Source organism: Pan paniscus, chromosome 2 (assembly GCF_029289425.2).
Source record: "Pan paniscus chromosome 2, NHGRI_mPanPan1-v2.0_pri, whole genome shotgun sequence".
Classification (NCBI taxonomy): domain Eukaryota; kingdom Metazoa; phylum Chordata; class Mammalia; order Primates; family Hominidae; genus Pan; species Pan paniscus.
In genome coordinates, this window is record NC_085926.1 from 61,060,034 (window position 1) to 61,085,759 (window position 25,726).

The 25,726-nt window shown below is 39.6% G+C and overlaps 1 protein-coding gene across 9 annotated transcripts in view; it reads right to left on the reverse strand.

The window, feature by feature from the left end:
- The window catches only part of FHIT (fragile histidine triad diadenosine triphosphatase), a 1,503,390-nt gene that overhangs the window by 1,364,417 nt on the left and 113,247 nt on the right, over positions 1-25,726 (reverse strand). The gene's annotated exons all lie outside the window — the stretch shown is intronic.

A 25,726-nucleotide genomic window follows, 5' to 3' on the forward strand; every position in this document is an offset into this window, starting at 1 on the left:
TCAATACCCAACATCATTTGATCCAAGCAACTTTGAGCTTGACATCAGGGCCAAAAGATGCTTTTTCCACTTAAGAACAGAAATTCAGTCCAGTAGACTAGTGGGGGATATGCTAATATTTTACTTCTCTTTCCATCCGGAACAGATAATATGGTAAATCATCTGTTCATTTAGTCAGAAATAACTGTTGTTCTAGGTGTTGGGGCTATAACTGTGAAAAAGACTTGATTTTATGGAATCCACAGCCTAGTGAAAGAAAGAGACAATAATTAAATGGTGCCATTGTGTGTAATGAGTGGATAATTATAACTGGAAATAAGTGAAAAGCAAGATAACCATCCTTGGACTGGAAGAGAAAATGCCAAAAGCCCAGAGGAGGGCTAAGAGTTCACCATGTGAAGGAGGTATCACTGTGTCTAGAGAGAGCCTGGCATAGAATGGATCTGAAAGCCTGATAAGAGGCAGGAGCGCCAAGAGTAAAGGCCAAGCACAAGAAGGCTGGAGCAATAGGTAGAGCCCAACTGTCCAGTGGGAGGAAGGGGAGGAAATGATGGGAGATAGGCAAGGAGGGGTGACAGCAGGAAGGAAGGAAAATGAACAAATGCCAGATATATTCAGCAGATAAAATAGAAATAAACTGCTGATAAAATGGATGACAGGGAAGGGAAGTCCTGAGGGTGTGGCAGGTAGCCAGAATGACTCTGAGATTTGTGGAGTGTGGAAATAAAAGGATGGAAGTGCCATTTATTAATTTTATTCTTAAAGATACCTTGAGACAGTTGAGAGGATATGATGAGACAACTGCATGTATACAGTTGTGCATAAGGTTCAGAGAAACACTCCGGCTGGCCATTGCAGCTTGTAGGAAAGTATAGGGCCTGGGAAGAAGAGTACTGAAAAAAGAAAAAGGTGACACGCTGTTCATATGAGAGATGCAAGAATGAAGCAATAGCGGCATTCCACAAGCCAGGACTGAGACCATCTCCCAAACAGCCAGATGACTCTGAACCTCAAACCAACTTGCAGTCACCTTAGAATTTTATTAGCTGCACCAGATGGCTTACATAATATCATTAACTCCTCCACCCTCACTACCTAAAAATGCTAGAAGATAAAAGGGACGGCTGAGGAAAATCCTGGAATTTTCTTACAGAAACAACATTTACAACAGGTAACTAGCCCATCAGTTTCTCTAGTATTTCTCAGACATTTCCAGTTAAGTCTCTAGAATGACAAAAGCAAATGATCCTCGGGTCTTCGTGGTGCCATCTTAAGTTTGCCTCTGTAAATGTAAATGATTTTTAAAGCCTCGTCTAGTACTTTAAAAATTCATGCAAATTTTGCATGTTACTGCATAATATCATTATGCTGCTTTTAATACGTACACACACTTTTAATTCTCCCAAATACTGAAGCAAAAATGATGTGCCACAAATGTGCCTCCATTATTAGCCTGTGACTTTGGGAATGCCCTTGTCCACAGCTTTGCATGCAGGGTTGAACTCATTAACTAAGTTGAGAACCATGAAATTAATCAGAAATGGACTAGGGAAGTTTTTCCTTAGAGCAGAAGACTAGAGTCATGACCTCTAAAAATCACTCTTCGTTCCTACAAATTCTAAAATAAGTGGTAATAATAACATTAATATTAAAATCACACTAAGTGGATTTTAAATTCATTCTCTCACACGAGAGGTAGTTACTATGGTACATAGTATGAGAGAGGTATCAATTTAAAGATAAAGATGAGGATACAAACACAGAAAGTTAAAGTATCTTTCAAAGCACCATAATTTGAAGCCAGACAGTTCTAGTCCAAGCCAAACTACTATTGTCCTCTCTGCTACATATTAGCAGCAAACTCATCTTACTACTCTTGCTGATGGCTTATATTTGGTGATAATCAAGAACAATACTGAAAAGCATGCTTCAAAAATAGAAAAAAAGCTTTATCTTCCCCAAACATAATTTTATTTAACTGAAAAATATCAGTGTGCAAATTGAACATTTTTGGTACATAAACTCAAGTGTTACTAATTAAGTAAATGAGTGATGAATCATAATATCAACCCAGACATTAAACAAAATTATAATGAAATTAAATTTACCAACTAGTTTACAGTACAAAAAATATAATGAGCCAACTTTAAAGAAAGCTTCCAATAATTTTATTAAGGCCTTCCAAAAATTTTATTTAGTTAAGGATTCTGTTGTATTATTTTAAAAGATTAATACAAATAGAAAATGGAAGAGTAAACTGTGCAATGACTTCTGTCCCTCTCAACCTTTCTCTAGAGTCACATCTTTTAAGCAACATGAGACATGATTTAATTCACCCAAGAGAGGTCACCTTGCTTGCGGGGCAGGTGCCTTCTGTTTAAATTCAGTTTACTCAATCAAATGTACCACGGAATAGAAAATGGGGCATATTCCTGTCCTGAAATTCTTCCTATGTTAACTAAAATCACCTTACTTTTGTAGCAAATGAGCCATGAGATACGATGCCAGAAATTGATTTGGAAGAGTAAGCACACAGTCTGAAAACAGTGTCTGTATGTTTTGTAATAAAAAGGCTCTGGATGGCCCTAGATGCCAAAGAGAGGCTATAAAAGGACAAAGGAATGCAAACAGGGGCAGAACTATACAAAAAGATTAAATGCATCACCACTAAAAGCGATACTTACTCTTCTATAAACATATACATTTACTGATTGCTAATTTTTATCTGACGAGTGGTTTTGAGGTGGCCTCAGTGCAATGTCATCTCCCCTGAGCTTGTGTCTTGGACCTAGCTAGAGTAGATCATTACTCCCCAATACAGCTCCCATTATTTTCTTCCTAGCACTTTAAAAAGGCTCTAATTATTTTCTCTTTAGTTTTCCACTTGCTAATTGCCTATGTTCCCTTTGTCATTACCAGTGCCTAGCTCAGTGTCTGGCCCATAGTGAGAAGATACTATATTTACGGAACGAATGAACAAAGCTGCGAGCGGCAAACAGGATGGGGCACTCTTTTGAGTTCATTTACACAAATCAGATTCTATTTCATTTTATTAAATACTTTTATTTACTCATTGTCTTCTGAAATTACTCTGGGTTCTCATTAATAAGGAGAAACTGATTCTATCTTCAGGAAGGAGGGGAAAAAACACTTTCAGTCACTTGTTCCAAAGGTCTTTCAAAATAATGTTGTAGTATAATTTGGTTTGAAAGCAAGGTCCAACATTTTATTACCTCCAAATTTATTCAGAAAAGCTGAAGGCCCATGATAAGGCTCATTAAGTTGCTGAAAGGCCTATCTTCACATGCCTTTCACACAAAAGGTCTCAACTTAATGCCAGGTAATTACTGTTCATTTTCCCCTGGTTATCTCTATTTCCTGAAGATTCCCAGAGTAGTTGGCCTCAGTGGACACTACCCACAGTCTGAGATGTGAGCAGAGCAAGAAGGACCCATGTTCACTGGAGGATCTTTTTGGAGCTGTAAGTAACGAAAGACAATCCTAACACTGGGGTCTAGAATTTAAACTTAGATCATCTACAAGTTACCCTCTATCCAGAATTAAAGCCAAGAGGGAAAAGTTTCTGGCATACAAACTGGTTTGTATTTCCATTTCAAAGACATCATTTTTCATAGCACCTGGACCTCATTCCACACCTGTAGGGTTACAGATGTGGGCCCTGGCTCCAGATTACCTGGGCTCAACCCTCAACTTCATCACTTTCCACTTTGTAACTTTGAGCATGTAACTTAGATTGTCAGTGTGTCAGTTCCCTTATTTGTGAAATAGGGCTCATTGTACCTACTGGAGTGTTGTTGTAAGAATTGAATGTAAAGTAGAAGGAACTTTATCTCACACATGGTAAGTTCTCCATAAAGTTATTTATTTATTAATATTAATTAGCATTATCATGATCGTCTCTGATATCCCATTTGCAAGCAGGACTTATCCCTGTTATTTATAACTTTGATCCTAGTCCCACTGGACCCATCATGGCATTGAGGGAGATGAAATTTCACTATTTGTGAAACAAGCCAATAGAAGGTGAATGATGATCAGGGAAGACATTTTATTGGGCACCATCATTTCAGTTTTGCAGGGAAGAGTGGTATAGCCCCTTAGAGGTCACTGAAGTCACCATCCCCAAGCATACACCTGTTTTTATATTTAATCAGTTGATGGCTGCAATTTACTAATCTGCACTGCAGTGATCCTACAATAGCCTTCCCTCACAGTGGGCTCTCCTCACTTCAGCCAGGTCATTCATAAGAGCTTAGCTTCATAGATACTGTGATAGTAATTTTTTTTTTTTTCGAGATGGAGTCTAGCTCTGTCGCCCAGGCTGGAGTGCACTGGTGTGATCTCAGCTCACTGCAACCTCCACCTCCCAGGGTCAAGCGATTCCCTGCTTCAGCCTCCTGAGCAGCTGGGATTACAGCTACCATGCCCAGCTAATTTTTTTTGTATTTTTAGTAGAGACAGGGTTTCAACATGTTGGCCAGGCTTGTCTTGAACTCCTAACCTCAAGTGATCTGCCCGCATTAGTCTCCCAAAGTGCTGGGATTACAGGCACAAGCCACCGTGCCCAGCCTGTTATAGTTAATTTTACTGTCAACTTGACTGAGCTAAGAGATTCCCAGGTAGCTGGTAAAACATTGCTTCTGGGTGTGTCTGTGAAACACCCTGTGAGGGTGTTTTTGGAAGAGATTAGTATTTGAACCTCAGTAGATTGAGTAAAGATAACTGTCCTCACAAATGCATGTGGACATCATCCAATCCACTGAGGGCGCAAATAAAACAAAAGGCAGAGGAAGGGTGAATTTGCTCTCTCTTATGGAGCAGGGACATCAGCCTTCTCCCGCCCTTGGGCTGGGACTTACACCTTCACTTCTCTGGTTTTCAGGCTTTCAGACTTTAACTAGAACTCACATCATCAGGTCTCCTGGTTTTCAGCCCTTCAGACTCAGGCTGAGACTATACCGCCAGCTTTTCTGAATCTCCAGCTTGCAGACGGCGGATCATGGGACTTCTCCGCCTCCATAATCAAATGAGTTAATTCCTCATAATAAATCTCTTTTTATTGATTCTTTTTCTCTGGATAACCTTGATTAACACAACCTCTGAGTTACAAGAGATAATTAAATATAGCAGCTGAGAGCATGAGCTCAAAACCTGAATGACCTGGGTTCAATTCTTCACTGTCACTAGTGAACCAGGGCATGTTACTTTATACACTAAGGCTAAGTTCACCATCTAGATATAGGGTTAATAGAGTGGTAACAAATCCAAAGGACTAAGGACTATGATAAGGATTATATAAGATCACTATGGGTGACTCTGTAAAACTCTTAGCATGTTGTCACTTATATAACAAACATTCAATAAACATTAGCTATTATATTTAGACATGTCTTGGGCATGTATGTTCCAGAAATCTTTTTATATTAGATGGTCACTACAGAAAGGCAATCTATATGCCAAGTTTTTCAATGAAGCAAACATTATATTTGAATACTGAGTCTTAACCTCAAAAGGTTACAGAACAATTTTCATTCAAGAACAAATCAGAAATCACAGGTTGGAGTGTACATCATCTCTTGGCAGTCTCAGCAAGTTAACCCTACCTAAAGTGTCAGAAGACTTTTCTCGTTTACAGAAATGCCTTTAGAAATCCCCAACCAACCACTGGTAGGTCCCCAAGCTTCAGTCTTCAAAGGTGGCACTTTTGCAGGCTAAAAAATCCAAAAACCAGAATGTCTCTTCTCCTCCAAAGGATCACAACTCCTCCCCAGCAAGGGAACAAAACTGGACCAAGAATGAGTTTGATGAATTGACAGAAGTAGGCTTCAGAAGGTGGGTAATGACAAACTCCTCTGAGCTAAAGGAGCATGTTCTAATCCAATGCAAGGAAGCTAAGAAACTTGAAAAAAGGTTACAGGAATTGCTAACTAGAATAACCAGTTTAGAGAAAAACATAAATGACCTGATGGAGCTGAAAAACACAGCATGAGAACTTCGTAAAGCATACACAAGTATCATAGTCAAATCAATCAAGCAGAAGAAAGGGTATCAGAGATTGAAGATCAACTTAATGAAATAAAGTGTGAAGACAAGATTAGAGAAAAAAGAATGAAAAGGGAGGAACAAAGCCTCCAAGGAATATGGAACTATGTGAAAAGACCAAACCTACAACTGATTGGTGTACCTGAAAGTGACAGGAGAATGGAACCAAGTTGAAAAACTCTCTTCAGGATATTATCCAGGAGAACTTCCTCAACCTAGCAAGGCAGGCCAACATTCAAATTCAGGAAATACAGAGAACGCCACAAATATATTCCTCGAGAAGAGCAAACCCAAGACACATAATCGTCAGATTCACCAAAGTTGAAATGAAAGAAAAATGTTAAGGGCAGTCAGAGAGAAAGGTCGGGTTATCCACAAAGGGAAGCCCATCAGACCAACAGCAGATCTCTCTGCAGAAACCCTACAAGCCAGAAGAGAATGGGGGCCAACATTTAACATTCTTAAAGAATTTTCTACCCAGAATTTCATATCCAGCCAAACTATGTTTCATAAGCACAGGAGAAATAAAATCCTTTATGGACAAGCAAATGCTGAGAAATGTTGTCACCACCAGGCCTACCTTACAAGAGCTCCTGAAGGAAGCACTAAATATGGAAAGGAAAAATTGTTACCAGGAGCTACTGCAAAAACATACCAAATTGTAAAGACCATTGACACTATGAAGAATCCGCATCAACTAATGGGCAAAATAACCAGCTTGCATCATAAAGACAGGATCAAATTCACACACAACAATATTAAACTTAAATGTAAACAGGCTAAATGCCACAATTAAAAGACACAGACTGGCAAATTGGAAAAACAGTTAAGACTCAGAGGTGTGAGACCCATCTCACATGCAAAGAGACACATAGGCTCAAAATAAACGTATGGAGGAATATTTACCAAGCAAATGGAAAGCAAAAAAAAGCAGGGGTTGCAATCCTAGTCTCTGATAAAACAGACTTTAAACAAAGATCAAAAAAAGACAAAGAAGGGCATTATATAATGGTAAAGGGATCAATGCAACAAGCTAACTATGAGACTGACCAAGACAATCCTAAGCCAAAAGAACAAAGCTGGAGGCATCATGCTACCTGACTTCAAACTATACTACAAGGCTACAGTAACCAAAACAGCATGGTACTGGAACCAAAACAGAGATATAGACCAATGGAACAGAACAGAGCCCTCAGAAATAATACCACACATCTACAACCATCAGATCTTTGACAACCTTGACAAAAACAAGCAATGGGGAAAGGATTCTCTATTTAATAAATGGTGTTGGAAAAACTGGCTAGCCATATGCAGCAAACTGAAACTGGATCCCTTCCTTACACCTTATACAAAAATTAACTCAAGATGGATTACAGACTTAAATGTTAGACCTAAAACCATAGAAACCCTAGAAGAAAACCTAGGCAATACCATTCAGGACATAAACATGGGCAAAGACTTCATGACTAAAACACTAAAAGCAATGGCAACAAAAGCCAAAATTGACAATTGGGATCCAATTAAACTAAAGAGCTTCTGCACAGCAAAAGAAACTACTATCAGAGTGAATAGGCAACCTACAGAATGGGAGAAATTTTTGCAATCTATCCATCTGACAATGGGCTAATATCCAGAATCTACAAAGAACTTAAACAAATTTACAAGAAGAAAACAACCCCATCAAAAAGTGGGCAAAGGATATGAACAGTCACTTCTCAAAAGAAGACATTTATGCAGCCAACAAACATATGAAAAAAAACCTCATCATCACTCATCATTAGAAAAATGCAAACCAAAACCACAATGAGATACCATCTCACACCAGTTAGAATGGCTATCATTAAAAAGTCAGGAAACAACAAATGCTGGAGAGGATGTGGAGAAATAGGAATGCTTTTACACTGTTCGTGGGAGTGTAAATTAGTTCAACCATTGTGGAAGACAGTGTGGTGATTCCTCAAGGATCTAGAACCAGAAATACCACCTGACCCAGCAATCCCATTACTGGGTATATACCCAAAGGATTATAAATCATTCTACTATAAAGACATATGCACATGTATGTTCATTGCAGCTGTTCACAATAGCAAGACTTGGAACCAACCCAAACGCCCATTAGTGATAGACTGGATAAAGAAAATGTGGCACATATACACCATGGAATACGATGCAGCCATAAAAAAGGATGAGTTTATGTCCTTTGCAGGGACATGGATGAAGCTAAAAACCATCATTCTCAGCAAACTAACACAGGAACAGAAAACCAAACACTGCACATTCTCACTCATAAGTGGGAATTGAACAATGAGAACACATGGACACAGGGAGGGGAACATCACACACTGGGGCCTTTCAGTGGCTGGGGCGCTAGGGTAAGGATAGCATTAGGAGAAATACCTAATGTAGATGACAGGTTGATGGGTGCAGCAAACCACCATGGCACATGTATACCTATGTAACAAACCTGCACATTCTGCACATGTATCCCAGAGCTTAAAGTATAATAAAAAAAAAAGGAGAAGAACAAAAAAGGGGGCATTTTTTCAAAAATTGTATTAAGTGATAAGATGTTAACATAAAAATTATTAAGATGACCAAAATACATTAGAAGAAGCAGAAATCAAAGGTAGGCATGCAGTAGGGTCTCTTTAACCTACTTCTTCTTGTTCTATCCCCCACATTATGCTTGCTCTCTTAATGGCAACATTTACTCCCTTAGTGTAGTAATAAATGTTCAACAACTGGGTGGTGGGGGTGTTCTAATTGTAGTGTTTGCCAATTTTCATGGTGTAAATACATACTCTCACCATGGCTGGCTTCAAGATACCAACATGATATCACTGAAAAGGGAGTTGGGAAGAGAAGCTTATAATCAGCTCTTACAAATACGTACAACATGGATACTCTTGAGCCCAGGAAAAGAAAAGGTATGTGAATAACATAGTATCAAAAGCATCTAGTCTCTTCTTGAGCCATCAGCCCATTCTTCTCAGGTTCACTATTGGGAGCATGGAGAAATATATGAACTGAAAGCAAAAGTTATGAAGGCAGGGGATAGAAAATAGTATCATACCACTGAAGAGAAAGAATTGTATTTTTTCCTGTACGATAGGCAACATGGCACACAGACATAACAAGTCTGGGTTGAGGACGGCTATTAGAGCAAAACATGTTTTAGAATCAGAATTTTATATTTTAAAACCAATTGGCATGATTCTTGCATATGTATCATGAGTGTATGATTGCCTATGCATGAGTTCAGTATTAAGAAATAGCCAAAACTCTCTGTGGTGTAGGACTTCCATCACACCAACCAGGCAGAGAGGCTTTCTTTGAATGCCCGAACTCTGCTCATTCTCCATCATCCTCCATTAACGGAGGGCAGTTAATGCACATATCTGCCTGTGTGGTGGTAAATGCTTAACAACAGCTGGTGGTGGGATGGGGGTGTTCTAATTGTAGTGTTTGTCAGTTTTCATGGTGTAAATATTAATACATATACTCATGGTGGCTGGTTTCAGGCTACCAACATGATATCACTGATCAGGGAGTTGGGAAGAGAAGCTTATAATCAGCTCTTAAAAATAAGTACAAGCTGGCTCCAAAAATGTCTATACTATGTTTCCAAGAGATGAAAACCTCATGGACAAATACTCTTTTGAGATATATATGGTTGCTGTAAAGTAATTTTTATATGGTTCATTGTGAGAGTTTAAGTATTACTTCTTTTAAGTACTAGAAATGGAAATATAATCTCTAATCCCTTTTCTAACTGAATGAAATGTTAACTTCGATCATCCATCTGTGCAGTTACTCTTCTAGTAAATGTGATTTTTTAAACTTTCTCTCCTCTTTTCAGGGCTACATCTGCTAGTGTTTTCCATTTGCCAGCTCCCAACATGTCCCCAATTACTTCTTTTTTATTTTATAGCCTCCATGCTGATGTTTCATCAGTTACAACTGCTGGGTTCCACTGAGCATTAACAGTCTGCAGTGCCTCTAGGAGGTTACATAATTCACTAAGTATACCAAATCATTTTTTCTCCAAAGAATATTATTTAATGTAAATACAGTGTGAGGTTAATGTAGTACAAAAGAAAGGTTTTTCCCTTAGAATCATCAAAAAACTGAAAAAAATGATTCACGGAAGAATGGTTTACACGCAGGAACAAGAAATCACTTGTATTTAAGGATTATTTCAACTGGCACTTTTTTACTAAACACAAAGCAAAAAATTAATACATTTGAGTACATGAACAAGTTTGTGTTTTACCTATTGAATCAAAATACTTTTACCACAAGAGAAGGAAGCTAAAACTACCTTATGTTAGGCATATGCATACTTGAAAACTTATGATAGAACAGATATTTGAAATCATTTTAGTCAATAGCATAGCAAAAGGAAGGATCAAGAAAAAGTTTTTTGTTTTGTTTTTAACTCAATTTTTCTTATAAATACCTAATTTTTCTCCATAAAAAGTTCATAAATAACCTGATGGATGATCTGAAAATTTCCAGGCAGGTAGCAGGAACTCTCTAGAAGTAAATGTCCCAGAAACTTTGCAAATCAAATCACTCAATTCTTAATAGATGGCTTAAAACTGGGTATTACATTGCAAAGTTTTATGAAAATCATCTGGCAAACAACTGTCTTTTCTTCAAGATGTAAACAATGAAACAATTAGGTTTAAACTGTCTAAAACTATGTGCTCAAGTGTCCCCTTTTAGATCAGAGTCTAAGTGGGACAATGATGGAGGAGTTAGAATTTTCTCAGGTAGTCAGATGGGGAAACAGGAAAAGGATGGGAGGAGGAGTAATCATTCAAGGAAATTTTTTTAAATGACAGTATCAATATTGAATATTTCTGGAGTATCAATCATTATAGTATGCCCTTGACATATAGAATCTTCTCCAGTCCATACACACTGTGAAGTACGTATTACCAATCCAATTTTATAGATAGGTAAGAGGATGGTGAGTTGCTGCTCAGGGTATTAAGTAAGTGACCAAGATCCAGTGCTTAGCTAAGTCTTGTCTTCAACAGTGTGGAGCTGGGGCTGGGTTGGGACCTCTGTGGTCCAAAGCCCCAGCCACTTGACTTCATACTGCAGCTTCTGGTTGGTATCTATGGCATCTATGAGTCTGACAGCTATATTTTCACTCATTTTCAGTCAAATATTTATCAGGCATCTACTTGAGCCAGACACCATTCTAGGCAGTAGGGCCCAATAGGAAACAAGACAGAAAACAAAAGTAAAAAAAAACTTGTCTTCATGCCTTTGGGGTCTTCTTTGTAGTTGAGAGAGAAAGACAATTGTATTAGTCCATTTTCATACTGCTATAAATAAATGCCTGACACTGGGTAATTTATAAAGAAAAGAGGTTTTATTGACTCACAGTTCCACATGGTTGGGGAGGCCTCAGGAAAATTACAGTCATGGCGGAAGGGGAAGAGGCACATCTTACATGGTGGCAGGCTAGAAAGAGCAGGTAAGGGCCGGGAAAACTGCCTTATGAAACCATCAGATCTTGTGAGAACTCACTCCCTATCAGGAAAATGGCATGGGGGAACCACTCCCATGATCCAATCCCCTCCCAACTGGTATCTCCCTCAACACATGGGGATTATAAGGATTACAATTCAAGATAAGATTTAGGTGGGAACACAGAGCCAAACCATATCAACAACAAAACAAAATAAACTAGTAAAGTATTTAGCATGTTAGCTGGTGATAGGTGCTGTAGAGAAAACAAAGCCCGGAAGGAGCGTGGGGAGAGTACCAGGGTGGGTGGTGGAGGAGGTTCCAACTTGAATGGTGTGGGCCTCATGGAAATCTTGTAAAAACCCCAAGAAGATGAGAGAGCAAGCCCTACTGTACAAGTTCCTGGAAGTAAAGCACATAGGGCTGAGGGAAATGAAGGGTAGAGCAACCCTAAAAGGCTAGAAGAAAAGCAGAGAGCCTGGAGTGGAATGACCAAGAAAAAAGCAGGAGGAAGGGAGGTCAGAGAACCACAAGCGCGGTGGCAGATGATGCAGGGCCTTGTAAGCCACCATCATAGTTGCCATCTCTTCTCCAAGGCAAGTGAGCAGGTTGTGAACCAAGGAGGGATCTCTCCCCAACTTACGTTGTAACAGAATCATTTGACTTCGGTACTGAGAATCAACCAAAAGATGTGAAGGAAGACCCCTTATGAGCCTGCCACAATAATCCAAGTGACAGGTGACAGTAGCTTGGGCCCAAGCCATAGTGGTGGAGGTGATGAGGCATGGTTGGATGCTGGATGTAAGAGTAGACACTGCCATGGCTATGCAGTTTGTTCTGCCACTCAGTTGTTTGGCATGACACAAACTCACAGGAGGAATTTTATATAAAAGATCGATACAGGTGAGATAAGATCTCCAATTCTTAAACAGCAAAGAAAATCAAATGTTAATTGGCAAATAAAATGCCAAGAAGATGTGCTTGAAATAATTAAAATAGGCAAAGGATTGATCACCTAAAAATAGAAGCAGAAAACAAACCCCCCCTGACAGTTTTCATCTCTCACAGTTAAATATTAAGCTTTCCTCTTAAGAGTAACTTGGCCAGGTGCGGTGGCTCACACCTATAATCCCGGCACTTTGGGAGGCTGAGGTGGGTAGATCACCTGAGGTCAGGAGTTCGAGACCAGCCTGACCAATATGGTGAAACCCCATCTCTACTAAAGATACAAAAAATATTTTTTTTTGTATTACAGGGTGTGGCCTGTAATCCCAGATACTCAGGAGGCTGAGACAGGAGAATCACTTGAAACCAGGAGGTGGCGATTGCAGTGAGTCGAGATCATGCCACTGCACTCCAGCCTGGGCGACAGAGCAAGACTCTGTCTGAAAAAAAAAGAAGAAGAAGAACTTTGTATTTCCTACTTTGCTCTACACATCTACACATAGAAGGTATTTTAAATATTTATGGTTTGTTGATTTTAAAAGAGGCTTTGTTAAAACGAAAGTATTAAACGGGTAAAAAATAGAACCAAGTCTGTGTGACAATACACTAGATTTCAAATTCTCTTTTGCAAGTATTTATTGAACACTTTCTACAGACAAGGTACAATGCCAGATATTAGGGATCTGAAGAGAAAAATCAGTAAACAAAGTTATTTAGTGCAAGGACAACATAAACAATAATGAAAAAAGAAAGAGAGAAACTCCAGCTGAAAACATAAAGACCACATAGGACCTGTTTGTTAAATATAAGATTCACAGAATACAGTGCAAGGCCAGGGAATAAATGAAAAACCTACAACTTTGATGACTTATTGTAGGACCAGGCATATTACTTAACATCCCCGATCCTCTATTTCTTCAATTACAAATGAAATATAAAAGTATCCCTTAAAACATGTCAGCAGGGTCAAATTATATAACTTAGAAGATAATAGGGATTCAATATAGCTTAGCATTCTTCCCTAATTTTTTTAAATCTAACCTGCAATTACCATATAGGCGACAACATCTTCAGAGCTGAAATGCGCTTCCGTCAGCTACACAGTCTTCATGATGTTGTCCCATCCACAGGGGTTATATGTGGGCCTGTCCTAGTCTGGTGTTCTCTTTGTGTGCCAAAGAAATGATTATCCCCCAAAAGCAGCAGCCATCATTTGAGACCTCTCTAGTTTGTTGATTTCAAACTCTGTTACTACTGGGATTTAAACTAAAGCTTTAAGATTGAAAAGAATAATAAATACAGCAGGCTCTCAAAAGGGAAACACTTATCTTGTGAAAAAACAAGGTTGTTTTTTTTTTCTTAATTCTCCATGTTCATTCTGGAAGACTCAAGGTTATCTACTACCTGTTTTTCTTCCTCTCCAATGCTCAACTCGAAAGTTGTTCAAAAGGTTCACTGGCATACATAAGCCTAGACCCTATACATGCTTCCTACGTGAAATATGTTCTTACTTAGGAAAAATGCCAAGCTCCAATAACTGTGACCTACATAAATTCTAAGGTGCAACGTAAGGAGGGCAAGCAAGGCATTACTGAATTGTATATGTCACACCATACAAGCTGATGTGCAGCTCCCTCAAAGTCTCAAAGGCCTCAATAATTGTAAATAAACAATGTCCTTGAGTCCAAAAATACTATGACATCCCACAATCAAAGTATTAACTTGGAAAGCATTGCCTACTTTGTATTTTCTAGAAATGTTCCATGTGTTCATCAACAGCATGCCAGTCCCAATGTAAGACACAAACACAGAGACATTCAGTCCATATGACATAAGGTTGAAATCATCCTAATTGTCGACATGAGAAAATGAGAAAGCAATTTGTGGCATCTAAATACATGCATAATTTTTATCCCGTCTGGTTTTTGCTCTGGTTCTGTGCAACCTGAAATAAGGAGAGTGTGCAACTGCTTGGTGACAGATTGCACAGGGATGGAGGACTGTAAATGGATGAATAGTTGGAACATGGTTGAACTCAGGAATGAATGAACCAGACTCTCCTGATGAAATGGCTCCACTCTGGAGATGGAGCCCAAGAGAGATGCTGAATTCACTTTTTCACACCCCAGGGATCAATTTGGTTAATAACCTCTCTGCTGCCTTAAAATCACTTGGGAACACCTGAACAAAATACAAATTCAAAGCAAGATCTTCGAAGCTTAGAGAAACTGAATTGAATCAGGAGGTGAAAATCTTGAACATTGACTATTTCAGCTACTATACACCTATGTCCATCCAATTTCATCAAGATGCTGAAAAAGTACTTAGGGTAATAAGTATGAAGAATGTTACACTTCTTGGAAAACCAGTGCTTAAATGTTCAGTAAATGATACCTTGTTTCTGAATTTCCCTAGCAGCACTGAATTCTTAATCATTCACTTATCCATTTAATCATTCAAAAGAAATTTATATCTTCACTTTTTCTCCTGATTGCATGGTAATACCTGCTTACTGTAAAATATTCAAATGAGATAGTATCACATCAAGGAGAAAGTATAAGTCTCTAGAAATTCCAGAAAATGTGTATTTGTTAACCACTACATTCTAGGCTGTGTGCTAGAGGTGCCACAGAGTTGGCAAAGTAAATCTGAAAACATTCCTGTCCTCAAAAAGACCAGAGTCTAGTAAGAGAGATGATAACAATAAAAGTACTAAAATATAGTACAAGAAGTAATGCAAGTCATAAAAAAGGTCTGAATAAATGCTATAGGAGGTCCAAGAAAAAGAAACGACTGCTACCTAAGAATGTCCAGGGAAAACTTCCTTTGCAAAAAGAACCTGTTTCTGCCATTTCCTTGACCATACAACTCCATGTGTTGTGTTACTTATGAGTCCTCTGCTCAGTGCTGAAAAGATTTCCCTATACTAAGATCTCAGTGCTTCATTTAACTTATACAAAATTCCCAAATCCACATTCTTACAATTTCCCCAAAGATTCAGCAATTCTGAATTCCGGTACACCTCCTAACAGGGTAAACATAAAGAAATCACTTGATCATTAGATACTTACCATTATCATTGTTCACAGAAATTGGGGAAATAGAAAACTATAAGACTGGAAAAAGATAAATGTTACCCCAGGCCCTCTCAAAAAAATAAAAATTTTGGACAAAATAAAGAAGCTCTAGGTTAGGAAGAAGGATAAGAGGCACACGAACACAGGAGCATGCCACACACATTTAACACTCAATACACAAGAGCTAAAGAGAAGGCTGTGTAGGGTCAAAGTGAGTTTGAAATACATAAAAGCTGAGGCTATATAAAAATCTGCATTTACGATAACTCTTCTAGGCAGGGAGGTTGTTGAGTACAGAAGAAAAGAACCAGGAGACCAGTGGTGACAGAGGATTCTGTCTTTGAGAAGCTGGGAGAACTGGAATAAGACACTTAACCCTTTGGGTTTCATGATTCTCATTATTAAAATAAAATAATGATCCTAGGCCTGTATGAAATTCAAATGAGATAATATATTTGGAAGCATTTTACAAAACAGTTCATAATGTATTTTATAAAACACATAGGGTTAAAGTAGTTGGCCAAAGTTCTAATGAAAGATTAGTTGACTCAGGACATAAATCTGAATTTTCCAAATGACCAATCCTAAATTGTTACCTCTACTATCCCTTAGAAGTAAAAAAGGATTTAAACAACTCAACAGGTAAAAATAATACTTCCTCCACAATAAATACCATATCATACTCCCCTTTGTTCCTCCAGCATCTACACAGTGCTTTGCACAGAGTGAGTACTCAGTACTCTAGAAGCAAAACTCATCTTTCTCCTACTCTACCTTCCTATCTCTTAGCAACTACTAATTTTCTGCTGCATTTTTAGTGGACATCAGCATCAGTAAGTTGCCATCCCAAGGAACAAAGTCAAATTGGCAAAAAGGTGGATGGGCTAGCATCCATCTTTGGTTGTTATCAAAATATTCTCCTTCCTCAGCACACTCAAGTGAAGGCCATAAGTGGACTGTCTGGGCCGAAAGTCTCCCCATACTTCCACCACTCTTGTATCATTAAACATTCTTCGCAGCCTTGGTCAGGAGAGGACTGCATGGATGGGCACTGGACATGCAAAGTGGCCCAGGTACATAGCAGTCTTGTCAAGCTTGGAGAGTAGTGACCCACTCTTGGCCCCAGGCCACTGCCATCTGCCTGTCATTTGTAAGAGCACAGTCCAGAACATGAGCCCAGTCTGCTGTGCACCTCACAGCAACATCCTGACAATTCTGAAACTCAAAAAAGGTTTTGTTGTTTATTGGGTATAAGCCAGGCAGGACTGAAAAGGAATTCTTTAAAGGTTAGTGATGCAATACTGGATAAGAGCTTTACACATCCCAGTCTTCCTTCCTTGGTGTCAGAACAGGATTAACAGGAAGACTGGCCAACAGATGCCCAGGGTACCAATCTAACAGGGTACTAAAATAGCCCCAGAAAAGTAACACAATGAAGAAAACAGCATTTATCAGAACTTTCTTCAAGAAGGGAACTGGTTTCATTGTAAGAAATACTTCGATAAAATAATTGAGGTAGAATAGGGAAGATATGCTTTGAAAAAACTAAAAACAAGGCTGATATAATGCTTTCATGTAGGGTGGTTCCAACAATCAAAGGGCTTTCATTTTGCTAAGCTGAGTATGGAGGCCAGGACACTGTAATCTGTTGTCATCTTCCTCCACAAGCAGCACTACTCAAATCTGTTACTTCACTTGATTGCTGAAGGAATACTGAATTAGTCTGCATGGGCCACCCACATGTCTTGGTTGAGCCCTACATGAGATCACCAGTTCTCAGAAAAGGTCTGGCTGTTCTGTTTCAGTTCCCCAGTTTCCATTTCTTGTCTCCCTTACCTTATTCATCCATAGACAATTCAATTACAAATATTTACTGAACACCTGCTGTATTTCAAGCCCTGGGAAGGAAGAGATGAGCACAACATAATCTTGGTGCCAGATAAACACATGTCGTAGACAGACAACTAAGTTAATATAAGGCAAATGGATGGGAGCTCTATGAGAGAAACATACAAATGCAAACATGGGGATGCAGATAAGGAGTGAGGGAATGCCTTATGGAAAATGTGACATTTACGTAGGGCCTCTTAGGATTAGGAGGAGCTGACAAGTGCAAAAGAAGGATAGAGAAACCCAAGGGTGTTGAATGAAGGGCACAGTGACTTGAGCAAACTGTAAAGAGTCCACAGTGACCACAGCACAGGCAACATGGTTCAGAGTGCAGAAGATGAGGCTACTGATAAATGTCAGAGCCAAAATTTGAAAAGTCTTTGAAGCCATTCCAGAACGTTAAGATCTTACTCTGGAAGCACAAGGGAGCTATCGATGGTTTTAAGCCAGAAGTAAAAGAAAAAAAAATGTGGTAGATTTGTGTTCAGTGAAAGAACTCTGGCAGAAATTGAAAACTAATGGATAGAAATGGGGTGTAGGGAGTAGAAGCAGAAATTGCAGTGGCCCAGGATGAGAACAGAATATAGAAAACAGGCATTTCACAGGCAAAAATCAATGGTAGTTGGCGACTATAGTGCATAGTGATGAAGAGGAAAGAGTTCCTGTCTCCTAATTCATTCATATTCATCCTTTACATCTCAGATCAAATACCACTTTCTAAAGGAAGATGTCTCAAACCCCAAGAATAAATTAGGTCCTTCTGGACATGCTCACAAAGCACACTGGACTTTTCCTCCACAGCATTGACCTCAGTTTATAATGCTATATTTCTGTAATAAATAAAATTAATCTCTGTATCTGCTACCAGATTGTGAACCTCTTGAGGGTACAACCATGTCTGTTTTGTGGTTCCTGTATTCCTAGTATCTAGCTTTTAGTAGGAACTCAAAAACTATATTTTGGAAGCAATAAGGGAAGGCACTTAAGGATCACATAAAGACTTCTATACTGCAATGCCAGGTAGCTGGTGATCCCATTAACTAAGACAGAACACAGAAAAAGAGGAAAAGGGGAAAATAGGGAGAAGAAAATGAATTCCAGAATAAACAAGGTAAATTGGAAAAATCTTCAAGAATTCCAGATGGAGATTTCAAATAGCTTGAAACTTAGCAGTCAATCCAGAGATTATAGATTTAGGAATCATCTATGTAGTGGAAGAGAGGAGAGTCACTGCTTTACTCGGGTTAAGTATATGACTCCAGAAGAAAAGAGGCTCAAAGATGGAGCCCTGAAGAAAGCCAGAGGTAGAATCCAAGCAAACTAAATAATACAGCAAAAATACTGGGAAAGAAAGTCTGAGAGCCAGGAGAACAACCATGAGAGGGTTGTATTTTAAGAGGTCAAGGAGCCAGGCACAGTGGCTCATGCCTGTAATAATGCCAGCACTTTGGGAGGCCGAGATAGGTGGATTAACTGAGGTTGGGAGTTCAAGACCAGCCTAGCTAACACGGTGAAACCCCATCTCTACTAAAAGTACAAAAATTTAGCCAGGCGTGGTGGCAGGCACCTGTAATCCCAGCTACTCAGGAGGCTGAGGCAGGAGAATTGCTTTGAACTCGGGAGGCGGAGGTTGCAGTGAGCTGAGATCGCGCCACTGCACTCCAGCCTGGGCGACAGAGTGAGACTCTGTCTCACACACACACATACACACACACACACACACACACACACACACACACAAAGAGGTCAAGGGAGGTAGAGCTCAAGAAAGAGAAAGTGCTTAGTGGGGCCCAATATTACCAAGGGTAGGGGGTTGGCTCATAAGCCTCAGAAAGTGGTGGGCACTGGGATTCAGGCAATGTCTATTTCTAAAGCAAGAGATCCCAAACTCCCAAAGAAAAGCTGAAAACAGTGATGAAAACAGCAGGTGTGCACAGAAGGAAACTAAAAAACATGCAAGAAAATAATTATTCATTCAATAAGTATTTGTTGAGCTTCTACTATGGTCCAAGCATTCTACATTGGAAGTATAGCAGTAAACAGGATATAATGGTCTGTGGGCCCACAGGATTTAAGAGCAGATAGGATCAAGATCAAAGAAAAAGAGTCTGACTTCAAAAAGCTATGAGACATCTCTTCAAAGGAAGGAGAAATGATCTGGGGCTAAAGATTATATGGGCAGAGTCCTAGAAGTATCAAGAAGACAGAAAATTTTAGGGTTGTCATGAGTTGGGTTGCCCTGAAGGCAAAACCTGAGACAAGGACTTAGGTGCAGGAGTTTATGTGAGAGATGACTCCAGGAAGCAGAGATGAGGAAATAGGGTGTAAAAAGGGAAGAGCAAAAGCCAACTAAGGGTACATTATCAAGTTTACCACTTGCCAAACCAGCAAGAGGCTGGTTTGGCCAGAACCTCCAGAGAAGTACACAGCATGCCTCCAGAACTGTTCACCTGAATCGCAAAGGCCGGAGCACTTATTCACATGTTCAAATGCCCAGTGGCTGAGAGTAGCCTCTGAGGGCATTTATTCCCACAGACGTCCAGGCTCCTCTTCAGCCCAGGCCATGCAGACTCCCAGCATAAGAGATGCCCTTGGGGAAGAAAGCAGAAAAGCAGAAAAGTAGGGGCTAGAGGTGGGAAGCTGACTTGGACAAAACTGGTCACCACAGTTGTTGCTGAAATCAGAGATGATTTCACAGAGGGACTGTGAAAATGGCCACAGGGGCATCTGCCACAAAGGTAGTGTTGGTGAGAACTAGGTGGAAATGGCTAATCATTCAGCCTAGGCTAGTTAAGGAGAAAAAAAAAGAATGCTAAGAGAAAGTGGCTTGGGAAGTTTTCTAAGGTCTAAGCTTTCTTTCAATGCTTTTTGGCCTCTGCATAAAAATATGAACTTAGGGACTTACTAATAGCTCAAAGTTAAGATCATAGAGAAGGCGTTATACTCCTCTAGGGCAAGGGCATATTAACCATTGATATTTATTGAGCACTTACTATGTGCCAGGCACTTTATAGTCATCATCAAATAAATCATCCCTGCAACTGTATATACTCATTAGTATTGTTGTTCCCATTTTATAAAGGAAGAAACTGAGGCTTAGAGAGTTTTTAAAGCTTTTAAGATCTATGAGGTAACAACCTATTTCATTTTAAGTGTATGTCAATAACCCACACTTGCATCCTTGTGTTCGAACACACACACACACATACACACACACACACATACACACAGTAAAATCAGATATGAGGAATTTCTGGTTTTACTAGAGAATTTAGTTTATTTATCTTCCCTGTCTATTTCTTCATTACATGGATAATGAAGCACTTCTAGACTCTTTAATGAATACATTTATTTAATTTTTAAAAAATTTATACCAATTGATCAATGTGTTTTCATCAAATACGTGGACTAGAAATACAGAAAATAAAGATGTTTAGATATAGAAAACTGAGCAAAAACCAGCTACAAAATACCACCAAAAGCACAGAGCTAGTTGAAGTCAAAAAAAGCATCATAAAGGGAAAAACTAAAAGCATCTAAATACAGAACAAAAGGCAAATCTGATTGAAAACTTGTCTGCATCTTTAATTTGGAGGCTCATGATCATGCTGGAGGTAGGAGGCAAAATTTAATTTAAGGAGAATTTTGGCCAACCATCGCTATTTTCTTTACCACAAGAACAAGGAGGGAGAGGGAATGAGGTAGACAACATCCACGGAGGACCAGGTGAAGGAAAAGCAGAGAGTGATCATATCCCATATCCCCAGACACTTGGATTAGCCTCAGGGAGGCTGGTTACGCAATGCCACCACCACCACCGTCACCACGCCCCCACCCCCCTCACCCGACCCACCCGCCACTCCCAGAATACAGCTGGTTTGTAATTAGTTTAGGCTGTAGAGGTTTGTATCATTAAAATAATGACCACTGGGCATTTGCCACAATCAAGATAATGTTTCATAATCAAATTAACTTGGCTCAAAAACTTGATTTGGAACCTGTTTATGGTTAGTCATCAAACAGCTTTCGGGGTGCTTGAAGCATAAGATATGCAAAAAACTAGGTAAGTAGTGCATGAACACAGAATCAGAGGAAAATGTGGCTATGTTTTAGTCACAGAGTACTTACAATGGGGGTTGGAGGTAGGAGGACAGTGACTATACAAGAAAAGGATTTGAAATTGACCCTCAAAGAACTGAATATCTTTTTAAATAAAATGACAATATTAAAACCACATGCTTAAAATACGTATGGCTAAGTGCTTCAGCAGAGACTAGGATACCAGATCCTGAGTTCCTCAAAGGCAGGAGTGTCCAAGTCATTCACTTTTGCTTCACCGGAGCCTAACACATTGCCTGGAGCAGCGTTGGTACTCAGGAAAACCTTCTGTCGAATGAAGGAGTATCATGCTATTATAATAATTAGGAGAGGACAACATAGAAACATGAAAAACCTTTTTAATCTACTGGAAAGTGAAAATGATATGTCAATGGATTGCAACCATGTGCAAAAACAGGTGTGTTTGAGGACAACTAGAAGATAAGGTGGCAAAAATGAAAACACTGGTGTCAGGTGTTAGGATTCTGCATGTATTGTTGTTGTTTCTAAAACTGCATTTAATGTTGTCAGAATATAATCTTTGTAATTTCAGAATCTAGAGATGCTTCCATGTTGGAGGGAGGGAAGGAACTAGATACTCAATGAACTGATAGCTTACAGGCAAAGGTTCAAACTCCATTGCTTAGCACTGCAGACTCTTTGTGGCATAGTCCCCAAGAACTCCAGTTTTATATCATATCCCTGCTCCTTCCTTCTTCCCTATCACACTGAATAGTTTGCCTTTTCTAAAATGTATCATAGGTTTCACTCTTTTTTTTTTTTTTTGGTACACACTCTTCTCACTATTTGTAATGCCCTTGTTTCCGTCCCTTCTTCATATGGCTAAATCCTACCCATTCTTCAAAACACAACTCAAATATTTCCCCTCTGAGAAGCTGTCCTGATTCCCCACACCCTATCCCAGTCTCAATTTTTGGCCACGTCTCTGAGTTTCTATAGCAACTTATGCGCTTACCTCTTTCAGAGCCCTGTCTCACTATGCTCCAATCACTGGTGTACTTGCCTTTCTCCTCTACTAGCCTGGATGCTACCTATAGATAATGTAAAGATACCTGGGGCTACAAAGGCCAGTGGATGACCCACTGTCTTTTTTACCAAACTGTGACACTGTGGTCACTTAGTCAAGACTCTTTTGGTTGCAAGTAACAGACGTCCATTGAAACTGCTTTGAGCACAAAAGGGAAATTTATTTATAAGGACATAGAGATACTTCTCAGAGCCCAAGGTTAGAAAGTGCAGACACTGAGGTCTGGATCCTGGAGCTAGAAAGCCTACAGAATCAAGGCAGCTACTCTCTTAGTCAATCAGTCTTACTCTCTCCCCATACCCACCTCTCTCCCTGCAGCCTCACACAGTCTTTTAATCTGCATATCTCCAGAGGCCTGTTGTATTCCTCTCTCTCTCTTTCTTTCTCCCTCTCTCTTGCTCCGAAAGACAGTTATACAGTGGCTACAAGTATGAGCTCATACTACCTGTGTTCATGCCTGGCTCTGCCAGTAACCAACTATACGACCTTGGATAAATTACTTAACCTCTCTGTGACTCAGTTTCCTCTTCTACAAAATGGGAATAAGAAGAGGTCCCACCTCATAGGAGTATTACAAGGATTATTGAATTAATCTAAGACATGGCTTCCCACTGCTCCCAAGTTTACACATCTACCTAGTCTATCTACAAATATGTCTTAGTCCCAGACCAAACTTCTGAGAAAGACAACCTGGCTGGTCCAGCTTGAGTCAGCTGTGGATGTTTGATCTACTGAGCCACAGCCTGGGAGCCAAGTTAAAAACCTGATCACCAGGGCCCATCCTTGAAGATAAAGTGACAGTTCTTAGAGAAAGGGGCCATGGGCTGAGCAGACACCAGAAACAAAAACCTGCTACAGCCACTAACCAACCATGCAGCCAGCCATGCTTGTGGGCCTGCCTAGGATTACAGCTGGGCCTTTTCACCTCATGGCCCTGAGCAAGGCTCGTATTTAAAACACACAGCTGCCTGTCAGACTGCAATGACACCTAAGGGAGCTCCACACACTGGCACTTAATAAAGGCTTAATGGTGATGATGGTGGCGCTGACAAAAATGACGGTGGCACAACAGGCCATGCTATTGCTTCCCAGCAGTTCTCTGCTGGGCCCCGTGGCTTGAAGTTGAAATCAGCACATCCTTCTAACTCGGCTAATGTGGCTTGGCTCTGGGGCCAACCCTCATCAGATCCCATCCAGCTGCTAGTTAGGTAGATTTATACCCCACTAAATCCATTTCACACAAGGGCTTCCTCCTCACTGCCAGAGTGTAAAGAACATAGACACAGCATCCAATAACCAAAGGAGGAAAGGCCTCCAAAGAAAATTAACCATTTGACTTCAAAATGTTATGCTGCTGCTCTAGAATTTCCAACCAAATGAAATCAGCTGAAGGTCCTGCATCTTTAAATAATAATAAAAAAAGAAGAACCACAGCTGTGGGCCCTTACTAGCCCATAAATAAAGCCCCGTGTGCAACTCTATATCAAACTTTTTTTTTTTTTTTTTTTTTTTGAGACAGAGTCTCGCTCTGTCACCCAGGCTGGAGTGCAGTGGTGCGATCTCGGCTCACTGTAACCTCCGCCTCCTGGGTTCACGCCATTCTCCTGCCTCAGCCTCCTGAGTAGCTGGGACTATAGGCGTGTGCCACCATGCCTGGCTAATTTTTTGTATTTTTAGTAGAGACGGGATTTCACTGTGTTAGCCAGGATGGTCTCCATCTCCTGACCTTGTGATCTGCCCGCCTCGGCCTCCTAAATATCAAACTTATTTTTTATTGCAGTATAATCTCTTTAACAAAAAACAAGAATTGTAGACCAGTACATCTTTGCTATGAACTGAATGTCTGTGTCCCCTCAAAATGCATATGCAGAAATCCTAACCCCCAATGTGATGGAATTAGGAAGTGGGACCTTGTTTTTAGAGATGGGACATCAATTCCAGGACCAGTATCAAGATCTCACATCATTCTCTTTCACAAAAATAGTCTGCCTTTGAATTTTTAGCTCTCGGTGATAAGTAAACTACACTTATTGTAGTATTTTGCCTCAAGCAATTGCCTCAAATCCTTTGTAGGAGTAGGCTGGAAAATAAATAAATAAATGGAATTTCCTCTATGAATTTGAATAGCAGAGTATGCATGTAATAGACGCTTCAATAAATTTTGCTGTAGCATGAAGACCAATCTCATTTTCAAATGGTGAATCCTGGCTCATGTATATGTGGTATTATAATCTTACAAGTAGGGTTTGTGGTACACATCACTTTAAGGAATGCTGGTACTTTAAGTGAATTTGAATAGCAAGAGCGGTCTAAAATCAGTCACCATCACTGAGCACAGTCATTTGAAAGCCTGAAATTCACTTTTAGAAAATTCATCAGAAAAAAAGATTCAAAAACTGGCAACGTTCACTCACAGATCAAAGACAACCTAAGTATTTAACTCATCATCATCTATGAGGATAACGACTTTTAACAGCTGTCCATGCAAGAGAAAGCAAAAAAAAAAAAAAAGAGAAAGAAAGAAAGAAAAATAATAAGAGACAATGAGAGGCATGAAAGCATAAAGGTCAAGAGCACTTTGGGGGCAGCCAGCCCTAGGTCAAGAAGTCCTGACTGTGTCATTTACCAGCTCTGTAGCTTTGAGCAAGTTGCCTAAACACTCTGAACTTATTCAGTCTTCCATAAAACATTTAAATAATAGTGATACCTATCTTATTGGATTTCTATACTTAATAAACAATGAATATGATGATGATGATGATGTCTGCTTTTACTATGAGGAAAATGCATTCAGTAACAAATATGAGGAAAAAAATATAGAATAAGTAAGGAGACTCTTTAGCTATCCTTATCCACTAAGAATACCTAAGAGTTTGTAGTAACTGGCAAGGGTGTATATATAACCAGCACTGAACATATCATCCTTTTTGCTATTAGTGAGTATGCAAAAGAGGAAATATAAAGAACGGCTTTGCTTTGATCATAATCAAAGGGCGTGGGTAAGCTCCTTGAGGGCAGGAACTATCTGGGTCCTAGTAACCAATGAATCCCCAGCACCTAGCACAGAGAGTATCAAGTAGCAAGCATACAGTCAAAGCACCAAATGAATGCAAGAATGCAT